Source organism: Gopherus flavomarginatus, chromosome 2 (genome assembly GCF_025201925.1).
Source record: "Gopherus flavomarginatus isolate rGopFla2 chromosome 2, rGopFla2.mat.asm, whole genome shotgun sequence".
Lineage (NCBI taxonomy): Eukaryota > Metazoa > Chordata > Testudines > Testudinidae > Gopherus > Gopherus flavomarginatus.
Window position 1 is genome coordinate 41,873,059 of NC_066618.1, and position 12,861 is coordinate 41,885,919.

Below are 12,861 nucleotides of genomic sequence, written 5' to 3' on the forward strand. Positions count from 1 at the left end.
GGTGGGCTTATTCTTTCCTCCTCCACCTGCCCACAACTCAACTTCAGGACAACACTGCTCCAAGAGGCTGTAAACCCATCTTCATAGCCCCTTCAACTTGTTCCCCTGATCCTGACCCCAACACTCCGAGCTGGAGAGAAATGAGGATGAGGTGGTGGGCATGAGAAGTGATGGCAGCGAGCTGGTCCTTCACTCACCTGCCTTGGCTCCTGCACAGTCTTTTTGAATTGGGCCAGAATCCATTAAACAGCAGCTCTGGGGAATTCACCATTCTTTTCCAGAAATTTACAAAAATTGGCAGAAAGAGCAAAAATTAGTAAGAAAGGTGGGAACACATTAAATACAATATGTGACTAGATCCTCCAGAGTGCTGTAGGAGACTGTGGTGGGGCTTCTGTGCACCCCTGACTCTCTCCCCCTTACCCCTGATTGCCCCCCTTTGTTCCTGCTTGTCGGGAGCTGATAAAAAAAAGCAACAAGCTACAACAAGCAATAAGATACAAGGAAAAACTAGCCAACAAGAAACTCACAAGCCAATTAAACCAAAGCAAGCCCAATTTCTGCATTTTTTTCATGGGTTTGTCATTTCTGTCTGGTTTACAGTTTCAATTGAAATGCCATGGCTTGAATAAACAAAGACTGAACCACTTTAGCGTACTGGCACTTTCGTCCCAGTCCAGGCTGTACCTGATCGGCGCATAAGGAGAATGTAGCTCTCATCACTGCTATTTGTTCAGCTATTTTTCTATCACTAGAACTAAACCATAATACTTAAAACATTTTTTAAAAGCAAGATGTCAAAACAGAACTAGTACCACTATGTAACAGACACGAGGAATTTCCTTGGGAATATTTTTAAAGGTAACAGTCAGAACATGCATAAAATCTGTAAAGAAAATAGTTTAGAATAGATGCCTAGGATCTAAGCCAAGAGATTTTAAAAGCATTTATGCAACAATCACTTGCTGGGAAGAAGCATGGTCCAATGTGTGCACATAGGGCTGGAATTCAGGACTCCTAGGATTTACTCTTGTCTCTGTAACTAATTTGTTGAATGTCCTTGGGCAAATCACAATCTCTTCATGCCTCAGTTTACCACTGTAACAAACATGCAGAAGGGTATTATTTGGGGTGATTGATATTGGTACGGACCATGGTGATTCATATATGGCACTTATGAAATGCTCCTAATTATAAAAACTCAGTTGCAAAGTACTGTGATGACAGCGTCATGTGCAGTACTCCCAGAAAACCAGATCAAGACTTATCAAACCCTGAAGGGGGGAGAGGGAGCTTATCCAAATTAGAAATGCTGGAAACCTCATGAAGGCTAAAATACTGGGGAGCAGAACACAACCTGAGCACTGTCCTGCTCCACAGCAGGAGAGGGAGGAGTGTTTCTTTCCAGAACACAAAGTGTTGCAGTAGTATCCACACAGCAGTGTATCCTCTGGCATCACCTCCTGGGTCCAGGCTGCGGCAAGCCTGGACACAGACACATCCCACGGAGGTAAGTAGCTTTGCATGCCCACTAAGCTCTTCCCCACCCCACTGACATGGCTCAGTAGCAATGGTTCCACTATGAAGGGAGCCTCCAGACCCTGTTTTCGTAAGGGTGCAGTTTTCTGGCATAACCCTGCGTTTTGGAATTTTGTAAGTATTTTTCCCACAGGCAGGAAAGCCATTTTTTTGTGCAAACCAGCTATTAAAGAACACTATGTGGCTATCCTTTTCTAAAAATATAATCAAAATTTAACTTAGGTGAGAGTAACCAATGATGATTAAGGAGCAAGTTCCACTCTAGGCTATAAAAGAACAATTCCAACACAAATTATAGTTTCCAATTTATAATATATTCACATTAATATTTCCTGGGGCATCTCTCAGGACTTTTTACCTTGGCCTTTATCTCCCGTCTCCCTTTTGTAAATAACCCAAACACTGATTAATAAAAAACAACATGCATTTCCTACCTCAACTGCTGCTTTCAAAGTTCCAAAGCTTGCAATGGATTCAGTACTGTATCCATTGGCATGGTAAGGCTCCTAGAGACTAAAAATAAAATATTTCTGCTTTGCACTTATTTAGCTTGTCTTTCCTTAGAGGATAACAGACAACTTAAACCACTCATGTTAGACATGTAAGCAAATATTATTTCCCCACTTTATATATAACAAAAGGAGGTATATGACTTGATCAATGGAAACATATGGCAGAGCAAGAAACTGAGCCCAGACTGCCTGATTCCCAGACTGGTGCCTTAGCTATACCACCCTGCTTAAATTACTGTACAATCATTAATCTGTGCGACAAAAAATGGAACTATCACCCCCTTACAACCTTCCTCTTTACCTGATACGTTGAATAAACTACCATAATCCCAAGTAGTACATAATTACCACCATAATACTACCCATAACACCAAGTAGTGCATCCCCCGAAAGGCCAAATTGTTTGAAATACAAAGGTGTGGACAGCAAGCAGAAGTGAGGGAGGGATCTGAATGATGCTGCGAAATGCAGAGACTAATGCAATCAGCTCAGAAACTCAACAGCCCCTGAACTGGGCATCTTACATGGTGCTACAAATGAGCACATGCAGGGAACGCAAGCCGTGACAGCAGTACCACAAATAGAAAGGCTTCTCTGTGGCCCCAACCTCTACTGTCATACAAGCACCTCTGGACTCACTAAAGTGTAAAACTTGTATATTAGTTATTTTTTTTTTTAATTTTCTTAGCAGTCCTGGTCCCAAACATTGTAGTAATACACTCTACTAATTTTTTGGACCATTATGCTTGAATTCTATAGTTTTATTTGCTTTTTTAAGCCATGGAGATAGATACTCTTTAAATGAAATATTGAGTTGCACTGTTTTTAAAGATGCGCTGTAACACTTTAAGTGCCTCAAAGGGCCCTCGTGATTGAGACCTAGAGAAAAAGCACAATTTCACAGAAGTCAGCCCAATATTGCGAATTTTGCAATTTTGCAATTTTTCTGCCTAGCATAGAACAGGCTGCTAAGTCCCCTCAAACTGCTGCTTTGACATGATACTGCCACATGTTAAGAGGCTCACTGAGCACAAGATCAGGTGCACATGGCTGCCTGCTCCCTCCTCCTTGCTGCTGGAAAATTTGCAGCAGTTTGTGAAGGACTCAGCAGCTGTGTCATTCCACCTCCCTGGTGAGGCCACGACTGCTCACATTCCAAGTGGCTGTGGTGTTGCATCTCTAAAACCATATGCTGAGTCCACAGCAGGTGAGTCAGCTTGGCAGACAGGCACTGTGTGGGAGAAAGGAAAAGAGGGAGGAAAAGGTCTGCAGCTGCTGCAATAAATGGCAGCAGTTCATGGGGCACTCAGTGACAGGTTTTATGCAGAGGAATGCAGCAGTGAGCTTTTGCTGACTGCATTCCATGCATATCCTGTGAAAGTTGTTACTTCATCTGTGACACTGCTGTGATTTTTCTAAAAAATAGCTGCCATTTTCATGGGGCCCTACTCATTACCTTTATGCACCTCATCCTAAATTCCTAATGGAAGGGGTCAATGTATGATCCAATTCTCACTTAAGTGAATTATAATCTTTCCATGGCAGTTTGGCTGAGGTCAAAGAGGGCTACCAAAAAGAACCTATCTACTTAGGGAGACCTGGGAATCAGGTCCTACATGGTATATGGCGTTATTGGTGTTTCCTGAGCTTGTATCCAAGTGGCCATCTCAGAGGCAGTAGGCAGATCATTTTAGTCTAGAGTTGGAAAAGGTACACAGAGGGACAACAAATATGATTCAAGGTACAGAACAGCTTCCATACAAGGAGAGATTAAAAAGATTGGGACTTTTCAGCTTGGAAAAGAGACAGCTAAGAGGGGGTATGATAGAAGTCTATAAAATTGTGACTGATGTGGAGACAGTGCATAAGGAAGTGTGATTTACTCCTTCACATAACACAAGAACCAGGGGTCACCCAATGAAATTAATAGGCAGCAGATTTAAAACAAAAAAAAGGAAGTATTTCTTCACACAGTGCACAGTCAACTTGTGGAACTCTACCAGAGGATGTTGTGAAGGCCAAAACTATAACTAGGTTCAAAAAAGAACTAGATAAATTCATGGAGGATAGATCCAGCAATGGCTGTTAGCCAAGATGGTCCATGCTCCGATTGTTCCTAGCCTCTCTGTGCCAGATACTGGGAGTGGACAACAGAGGGTGGATCATTCGATGATTACCTGTTCTGTTCATTCCCTCTGGGGCACCTGGCATTGGGCACGGTCAGAAGACAGGGTACTGGGCTAGATGGATCCTTGGTCTGAGCCAGTATGGCTGTTCTTCTGAGTCCCATATCCTTTGTTTTGGCAACACTTAAAGCTATCAGCAAGACCTCTCAGGTGTAGGAAAGGTTCTTTGTTTTGTTTTGGCTGCAGAGGAGCCTCTGGTGGCCCACCTACACTTACTGAGTAGTTTAGCGGAAATTTTAAGTCCTACATTTATCGATCTCATGAGGTCATTAGTAAACCAAACTTTCTACACAAATTAATCAAGATCAGATTAAAAAAAAAGAATGCATTTTAGCATACTAGAGTAAAATAGTAATAAGGATATTTTTCTTTCACAAACATATATTTGTTGTTTGTATAAATACCAATTTTCCTTTAGAATAGTTTGCCAACTCTAACAATTCACAGCAGGTTTGATATTTGTGTTTTCTTTAAAGAAATTTCCCATAATCCAGACTTACTTCCTGCATTTCATCTCAAATAATGTCAACAGTCAATAAAAAAAAAATACTGTAAAGGCAGTGATATTGTAAACTGCTGAATGGAACCTCTAAGTGTTCAGAATTACATTACTTGCAATATAGTTTAGAATTCTGTTTGGATTGTTGGCCTGTACCTTTTAAAAGATTCTCATTGAAAACATTGCTTAAGAGGGGACAATTATTAGATACAAGGAAAATCTCTTAATGCTAAGGAATATTTAATAATTCTGAACTCATTCAGAACCAGGTTTATTTGTGTATGCAGTGTAATAATTTCTGCAAAAGAATTTGCAACCTATTTCCTTAACCGTAAAATGGACTTTGATTTCCTGAAAATTGCTTGTTTATCTGGATCATCCCCTTTTATATCAAGCATCTATGCATATCTAGGAGCAATGCTTTTTAACAGAAGGACCATCATTTTGAAGAAGCCCTCCATCTCCCTTCCCTTCCCCTCCCCACCACTTAATTTGCATCTTCCCTTCATTCTGTACAGTATCCAATCAACTCCCACTGAAGTCAATGCAAGTCTTCCCTTGACTTCATTAGGAGCTAGTAAGGGCAAAGTATTATCATTATTTATTATTATTAGAGAGCATTTTGAGAAATCCCATTGTTAGTCTCATGCTGAGCTAGCAATGACAGTGTATGTGGTAGAGAATGGAAAAATTCTTAACTGATCATTTGTTTTCTGCTAGCAGTGTTTTGCACAGTTCTGTGATGCACAGGTGTAGGCCCAAAGCCTAATGGGGAGAAATTGTCTTGAGTATATTGTACTCCATTGTGCTTATTTTGTTAGCCTTGAATTAGTAAGAAGAAATTGTTTTGGTTTTATTCTTTGCTTGAAGTGTTATTGATTGTTTTTAGAAGGATAGAAGTGTTATGGCTGCAATTCTTGCTTTTGAAATTATTTACTGTTTTGTGTGTGAGTGAAGAATGTATGGCATGCTAACAGAGACCAGTACTGATGGGCCGGATGGTCGGGAGGGGAGGGGAGAAATCGAGAGGAATCACCCAGATGGCAGATTGATGACCCTAAAGCAAAGGCTTACGCCCCAAGGAGAAGATAAAGAGTGGAACCAGAGGAACGAGATAAGAAACAGCTGTGGATACTCCCAGTAACAACCTGATTGGGAGCAACCTTGACTAACAGCTCTGGTGTGCCATAGACTTGTATGGGAACTTATTACTATAAAAGAAGGGTGTATTGCCATGGGACTTTGGGTTCATTCTGCATCAACATCGGAGCTTTGAATGCATTCGACAGAGGCCCAGCTCCCCTCCCTTGTGTGCATTTTCAGCTGGCCACTGGAAATGACCGAACAAAACTAAGGACTGGTAACTATAAGATCCAGCTGCAGAACCACACATGTGTGTGTGTATGCGTGCTGATTTTAATGCTTAAACTGTACTCTTAATAAACGCAGCATATTGCCTTATCCTCTTTAAAAAGATTGTGTGCTTTTTATAAGCATAACATTTTTGGTGGAGAATTGCAGTGCGGAGAACAAGGAGAGATGCCATGCTTGTTGGAAGAGTATAACAGTCTGCATAAAATAAACTAATCCATTATGGAATTTGGTGTGCACACCCTAGGTCGTAGTGAGCCAAATAAAAGAAGAGGAGAACCTAGAGTTTCTCACTCTAACCCGAGCACTGTAGTAAACTCTTTAGGATATAGGAGTTTTAAGCAGTATTTTCTATATGAGACCCAACTCTGAAGGCTACAGGAGTTTTGGGCAAATACTATTTTGTGTCAGAGAAGAACTTGGAGTTTCTTGCTCTCTGTTGAACTGGAATAAACCCTGAGGGATACAAGAGTTTTAGGCAGTATTTTCTGTGTTAAACCAAACTCTGAAGTATATAGGAGTTTGGGCAGTGTAGATTTTTTTTTTTTTTAAGAGTTGTAATTTCACAATTTTGTGGGAAGAAATATTTAAGAAAAGGGACCAGAAGGTGTGGGGGCTAGTTGATTACTAAATTGGTAATGGAACAAAGCCTGTGTCCATGAAAAGGGACAGTTCAGCAAGGAAGGCAGGATTGAGCCCGGACAAGCAGGTAGGCAACAGATAAAGATTAGAAAACTTGCTGGAAGCCTGAGGGGCACAGTGGCAGGAGTGAGGGAAGTAGTACAGGCATGGGGAATTCAAATCCCTGGGACAGTACTTGAAATGGTGATATCTGGGCTGATGGAGGTGTCATTTTGAGAGATAAGCAAGTGATTTAAGTAAGAGTGAGAAGTTAACACTGCAGAGGCTGGAAGGAATTAAGCAGTTGAATGCTGTAAAAATGTGAGAGGCAGAGAAATAATCTGATTTAAATCATTTGATTACGAACAATTTAATCAAATTTACTAAAGAACATAAGGGTGTTTTTTTATTGGAATATAACTGACCCCAAATGTATAAAAGGAAATGTAATTTATGTACAGTAAATAATGTGTAAAATAATTAAAGCAGTGTAAGGGATGTTTAAAAAAATATAAAATTTTAAGAACCTAAACCAACACTCCTGGTTTGTAAAACCCTGTTTTGTAGGTTTCAGATGATTTTTTTTTTAAAATAGTGCCACTAAAAATCCATTTGAATCTTTCATTCAAAGTTGCAAAACAGACAGATACTTTTTGCCAGAGACAGATAATTAGTGTTTGGCTTTGGTATTTAGCATTTTAGGGTACCACAATGCTTTATAAAGTTTAATATGTTTTTCAATAAAGACCAAAGTCTTGGATGTAATAAGGGGCAGCCAAGAACTGTAGTAAAAATAAAATGAAAAAAATTATAAAAGGAAAATGACAGTGCCCTCTGGAGCAACAATAACTTAAGGTACACAAAGAATCAAGGCTAAAAATGCTGAGCCTTAAGATGGCTCTTAGTAATCAGACAGTCACTGTCACTTTTATTAAAGTACATGAAAACTGTGAGCACAAAAAAAAATGTCGTAATAATGCTTCTCAGCTATTACCTGTAAACGTAAAGCATAGCACAGCAGAAAAACTATTACAAACCTGGTCTTCAGCTGTATAAAAAGGAAAACTGAGGTACATCACCTCATAAATTTAATAACTGCACTGTGGGATAATTCACCCTAAACCCTTAAAAGATGGAAGCCATTGAAACATGGCCTACCCATAGAAGAAAAACAGAGGAATTATCCCCATACTTTCCTGTGTTTTGCCTGAAAATGAGCAAGGAGATTTGTAAAAAAAGTTTTTTTAAGCAATAATCTGCCACACACTTGTGACGATGCAGTTCTGGCGGGACCCAACTGAGAGTGCCAATTCAGGACCAATTGTTCAAACAGGGCAGTTACAGCCCTAGGCTGGGGTTTTTCCACCTCTAAGGCAAACCAAACCAGCCAGACACAAATGACTTTGGTTTCACCCCACTGGCTAACCACAAGTCACACAAGCAATTTCCTTAGACACTTCAGTCTCCCCATATCACCACCAGTCCCACCCATCCTGGGGATGAATGGTTATGAAAACCAACACCCCAGTAAAAGAAAAAGGTTCTCTCGATCCCAAAGGACCAAGCCCCAGACCCAGGTCAATATACACATCAGATCTTACCCACAAATCACGCTGTTGCCGATCCTTTAGAATCTAAAATCTAAAGGTTTATTCATAAAGGGAAAAAGATAGAGATGAGAGCTAGAATTGGTTAAATGGAATCAATTACATACAGTAATGGCAAAGTTCTTAGTTCAGGCTTGTAGCAGTGATGGAGTAAACTGCAGGTTCAAATTAAGTCTCTGGAGAACATCCCCCGCTGGGATGGGTCATCAGTCCTTTGTGTAGAGCTTCAGTTTGTGGCAAAGTCCCTCCAGAGGTAGAAAGCAGGATTGAAGACCAGATGGAGATGAGGCATCAGCCTTATATAGGCACTTCCAGGTGTAAGAACACTTCTTTGTTCTTACTGTGGAAAATTACAGCAAAATGGAGTTTGGAGTCACATGGGCAAGTCCCTGCATACTTTGCTGAGTCACAAGGCGTATCTGCCTCCTCTCAATGGGTCAGTTGTGTAGCTGATGGTCCTTAATGGGCCATCAAGCAGGCTAAGCAGAGCTAACACCAACTTGTCTGGGGTGTCACCCAGAACTACAGCACCAATTTGGAATACAGACAGTATACAGCCAATACTTATAACTTCAACTACATAACGATACAGACAGCATAATCATAACCAGCAACCCATAACCTGGTCTTAGACACCTTATATGACCCCCTTTACATAAGATTTGGTGCCATTACAGGACCTTGGTTGCAAACCATGTTCTATATGGTCCCAGTTTATATCAATAACGTCACAACACTCACACCTCGAAGAGGTAGAAAAAAAATGTTTCTTGTCTTTCAGAACTTCAGGAAAAAAATGGTACCAGCTGAGGAGCCACTCAGAATACCATGGATTTACTGTTACAACAAAAGTTATGTTTTGTGTTGTTTGTCTTGTTGCTAGCATTGTTGTGTATTGTGTTTTAAAAAAGAGAGAGAGAGAGAGAGAGAGAGAGAGAATACTACATTAGGAAAAAAAAGATGAACATAAATTTTAAGCACAAAATAAAATTACCAAGGAAAAGAAGGGTATGTGAAAACATTGGTTACTTGGGGAAAAAAGACTGGCAAATCTTAATCAACTTCCAGGCAGGGGCGGCTCCAGGCACCAGCGCACCAAGTGCATGCCTGGGGTGGCAAGCCACGGGGGGGGGAGCCTGCTGGTCGCTGTGAAGGTGGCATGCCTGTGGGAAGTCCACCGATCTCACGGTTTCGGCGGCAGGTACGTCGAAGGCGCGGGACCAGCGGACCTCCCCCAGGCATGCTACCAAATCCGCGTTACCAGCGGACCTCCCACAGGCATGCCACCGAAAGCCGCCTGGGTGCTGTGCTTGGAGTGGCAAAATACATAGAGCCGCCCCTGCTTCCAGCCTCCAAGCCCAGCTAAGTGTACCTGGGTATAGTAGTTGGGAGAAAGGACAGGCAAGTAGATCAGAGAAAAGGCACTGCTAGAAGCAGTCAACCCCCTAAGATGTACACTCCTTATGAGTCTGGTTGGGTGGATTCAATTTCCTGCAGCCACATATTTGCAAGTATGCTGAGATTACACTTCCTTTATGGAAACTGTTAAAAAGACTCAGTGGGAATGAGGGCTGGAACAGGATTCCGCCCTAAGTACTTTAAAACAAAAAGCAGCCGCAGCTTTACGCTTTCCCAACAGGTCAAGGTCTGGCTGCTAATGAAGTAGCACTAGCAGCTACTTTACTGCAAAACATTAAAGAAGGAAGCTGGTGCCAGTAGCCTATGAATCAAGGATTTACAAGGCGCAGAATTAAATTTTGATCCTTGTGAACATGAATGCCTAGCAGGTGTCTGGGCAGTACAGTCCTTTGAAATACTCACAGGCACAGCTCCCATTGCTATTCAAAGTACCCAGACTCCCCTTAAATATACTTTGTCAGGCAAACTTATGAGAGGTAAGGTTTCTAACACCTGCATGGCCCAGTGGACGCGCCTCAGTTAACAGAGGAGTCATTACTGAAAAAGTGTTCAAACCAGACATGCTCATGCATGCTTTAATTGAAAAAGGAAATAAACATGAGATCACTAGAGATCACTCTGGAACAAAGAATTGCTTTAGTGCAAGCACCCCCTCTTGAGAAATTGTAGGCAGGGCAGGCTCTAGGTTTTTTGCTGCCCCAAACAAAAAAAATGTTTGGCTGCCCTCCACCCAAGCCCTGGGCTCTCCTCTCCCCACAAGTGCCCTTTCCCACCCTCACCCCTGCCGCCCCAGCCCTGGGCTCCCCCTAGAACGTGACCTCCTCGTTCGCCACAGCAATCCCCGTTTACACTTGCAGTGGGGATCAAACCGTTTCTCCTATTTTTATTTCACTTTAGTATAAATCTCGCCCCCCCATTCCCCGCAACCCCATCTTTAGTGCTCCAAATGCACATGGAAGGCATAGGGACTAGCCCTCAACCCTTGTACCCGGAAAGAGATGGGGATCTAGTAAAGAGGGTTCAGGCAGAGAAGCGGGTGTGAGGGTGCTTGGGGGCTCTACACTGGCAGAGAAGCAGGGTGTGATGTACTCGCAAAGGAGGGTGGAGGAGGAGAGGGGGTATCAGGGGGGTTGCGGGAGAAGAGATGCAGGGGAAGGTGAAGGTGCGGGAGGAGAGGGCTGGGGGAAGGTACAAGGGGAGAGGTGCGGATAAAGGAAGAGTACAAAGGGAAGAGGTGCAGCAAAGGAATGATGGGGGGGAGGTACAAGTGAAGACGCTGCGAGTGGGATGGGGGGTGCATGGGCTAAGGGGGGCAGGCGCTGACAGCTGCTTCCCCAGCCCCGTGCAGGCAGAGCTGAGAGGACAGACATTGATCCCCCAAGTGTGCGGGCCACGGGGGTCCCCCAGCAGGGCAGTATCCCCCTCTGCCCCACTCGGAGCTGAACTCTGCCTCTCCCCGCCCCTGGCACTGAGAGAGCCCAGGGTAAGCAGCGCAGGGCTGAGGTGGGGAAGGTGCACGGTGGGCTGGGTCTGGGGGCAGGAGGGGGCGGCTGCAGCTCGGGCTGCCCAGCCACTCGCCCCATCAGCGCATGAGCCAGGATCTGCGTCCCCTGTCCAGCCCGGCGGCGCCCTGCACAGCCCACTCGGGCCGGGAAACACTGCACCACCCCGGGGAGACTCAGAGCAGCAGCAGCAGGACCCCTCCTCCCTTTCTGCATCCCGGGCCCCGCTTCCCTCCCTCCCTGGCTCCTCTCACACTCCAGGAGCCCCTCTTGCTGCCGCAGCCCAGGCTCGGCTCCAGGGGACAATGATCTGGCTCTCCAGCAGCAGGGCGCTAACCAGGGCCAGCTTCCAGCTTTTTGCCACCCCAAGCAACAAAAAAAAAAAAAAAAAAAAAGGGAGGGGGGAGGGGAGCCAGAGTGCCACCCCAAGCACATGTTTGGAGTGCTGGTGCCTAGAGCCAGCCCTGACTGTAGGCCAGGAAGAATGCATTTGGTTTACTGATGGGAGTTCTGTAGTGATTAAAGGGGAAAGATAGGTTAAATATGCTGCTATTAACCTAGAGAAGGAGGTTATTCAGGGACATTAGGACCACACGTCCGCATGGCATGCTGATGTACCAAGTTTTAAAACAGTATGAAGGCTCCTCTGTGTATATCTATGCCAATAGTGATTTTTGTGTAAAGGGGATACTGTACCAGATGTATGATTGGCAAAGAAATGCGTGGAAAGCAGCTGATGGAAAGGATACAGAAGTGGTATGTAGGTATGGAACCCCTGAGGTTACAGATGCAGACAATGGGGGTGCATTTGAGGGGGGAAATCTTTACCATGATGATTCATGCTCTGGGAATTAAACAGAAGTTTCATATCCCATACTGACCCCAATCCTCAGGACAGGTAGAAAGAAAAGACGGTTACTCACCTTTGTAACGGCAGTTCTTCGAGATGTGTTGCTCATATCCATTCCAGTTAGGTTAGGTGTGCGCGCACCGCGTGCACATTCGTCGGAAGACTTTTACCCTAGCAACACTCGGCGGGTCGGCTGGGCGCTCCCTGGAGTGGCGCCGCTATGGCACCGGATATATACCCCAGCCGATCCAGCCACCTCTCAGTTCCTTCTTGCCGGCTACTCCGACAGTGGGGAAGAAGGGTGGGTTTGGAATGGATATGAACAACATATCTCGAAGAACAACAGTTCCAAAAGTGAGTAACCATCTTTTCTTCTTCGAGTGATTGCTCATATCCATTCCAGTTAGGTGATTCCCAAGCCTTACTTAGGCGGTGGGGTCGGAGTGAGATGTGGCAGAGTGCAAAACCGCTGAGCCAAAGGCTGCATCATCTCTAGATTGTTGGACCAGAGCATAGTGCGAAGCAAAGGTGTGGACTGAGGACCAGGTAGCTGTGCGACATATTTCCTGGATTTCCATGTGGGCCAGGAAGGTGGCTGAAGAAGCCTGAGCTCTGGTAGAATGTGTGGTGAGATGGCCCGAGGGAACATGAGCCAAGTCATAGCACGTGTGGATGCAGGCCGTCACCCAAGAGGGGATCCTCTGGGAGGAGACAGGTAGGCCCTTCATCCGATCAGCCACTGCAACAAAGAGTTG

At 44.0% G+C, this 12,861-nt stretch overlaps 1 protein-coding gene across 1 annotated transcript in view; it reads left to right on the top strand.

Annotated features, from left to right (window-relative positions):
- The first annotated feature begins 11,073 nt into the window (after window positions 1-11,073).
- The window catches only part of LOC127044584 (tRNA (cytosine(38)-C(5))-methyltransferase-like), a 513,024-nt gene continuing 511,236 nt past the window's right edge, over window positions 11,074-12,861 (top strand). The window contains exon 1 of the mRNA XM_050939662.1: window positions 11,074-11,077. The gene's annotated coding sequence lies outside the window, so the exon portion shown is untranslated. The remainder of the gene's footprint in view (window positions 11,078-12,861) is intronic.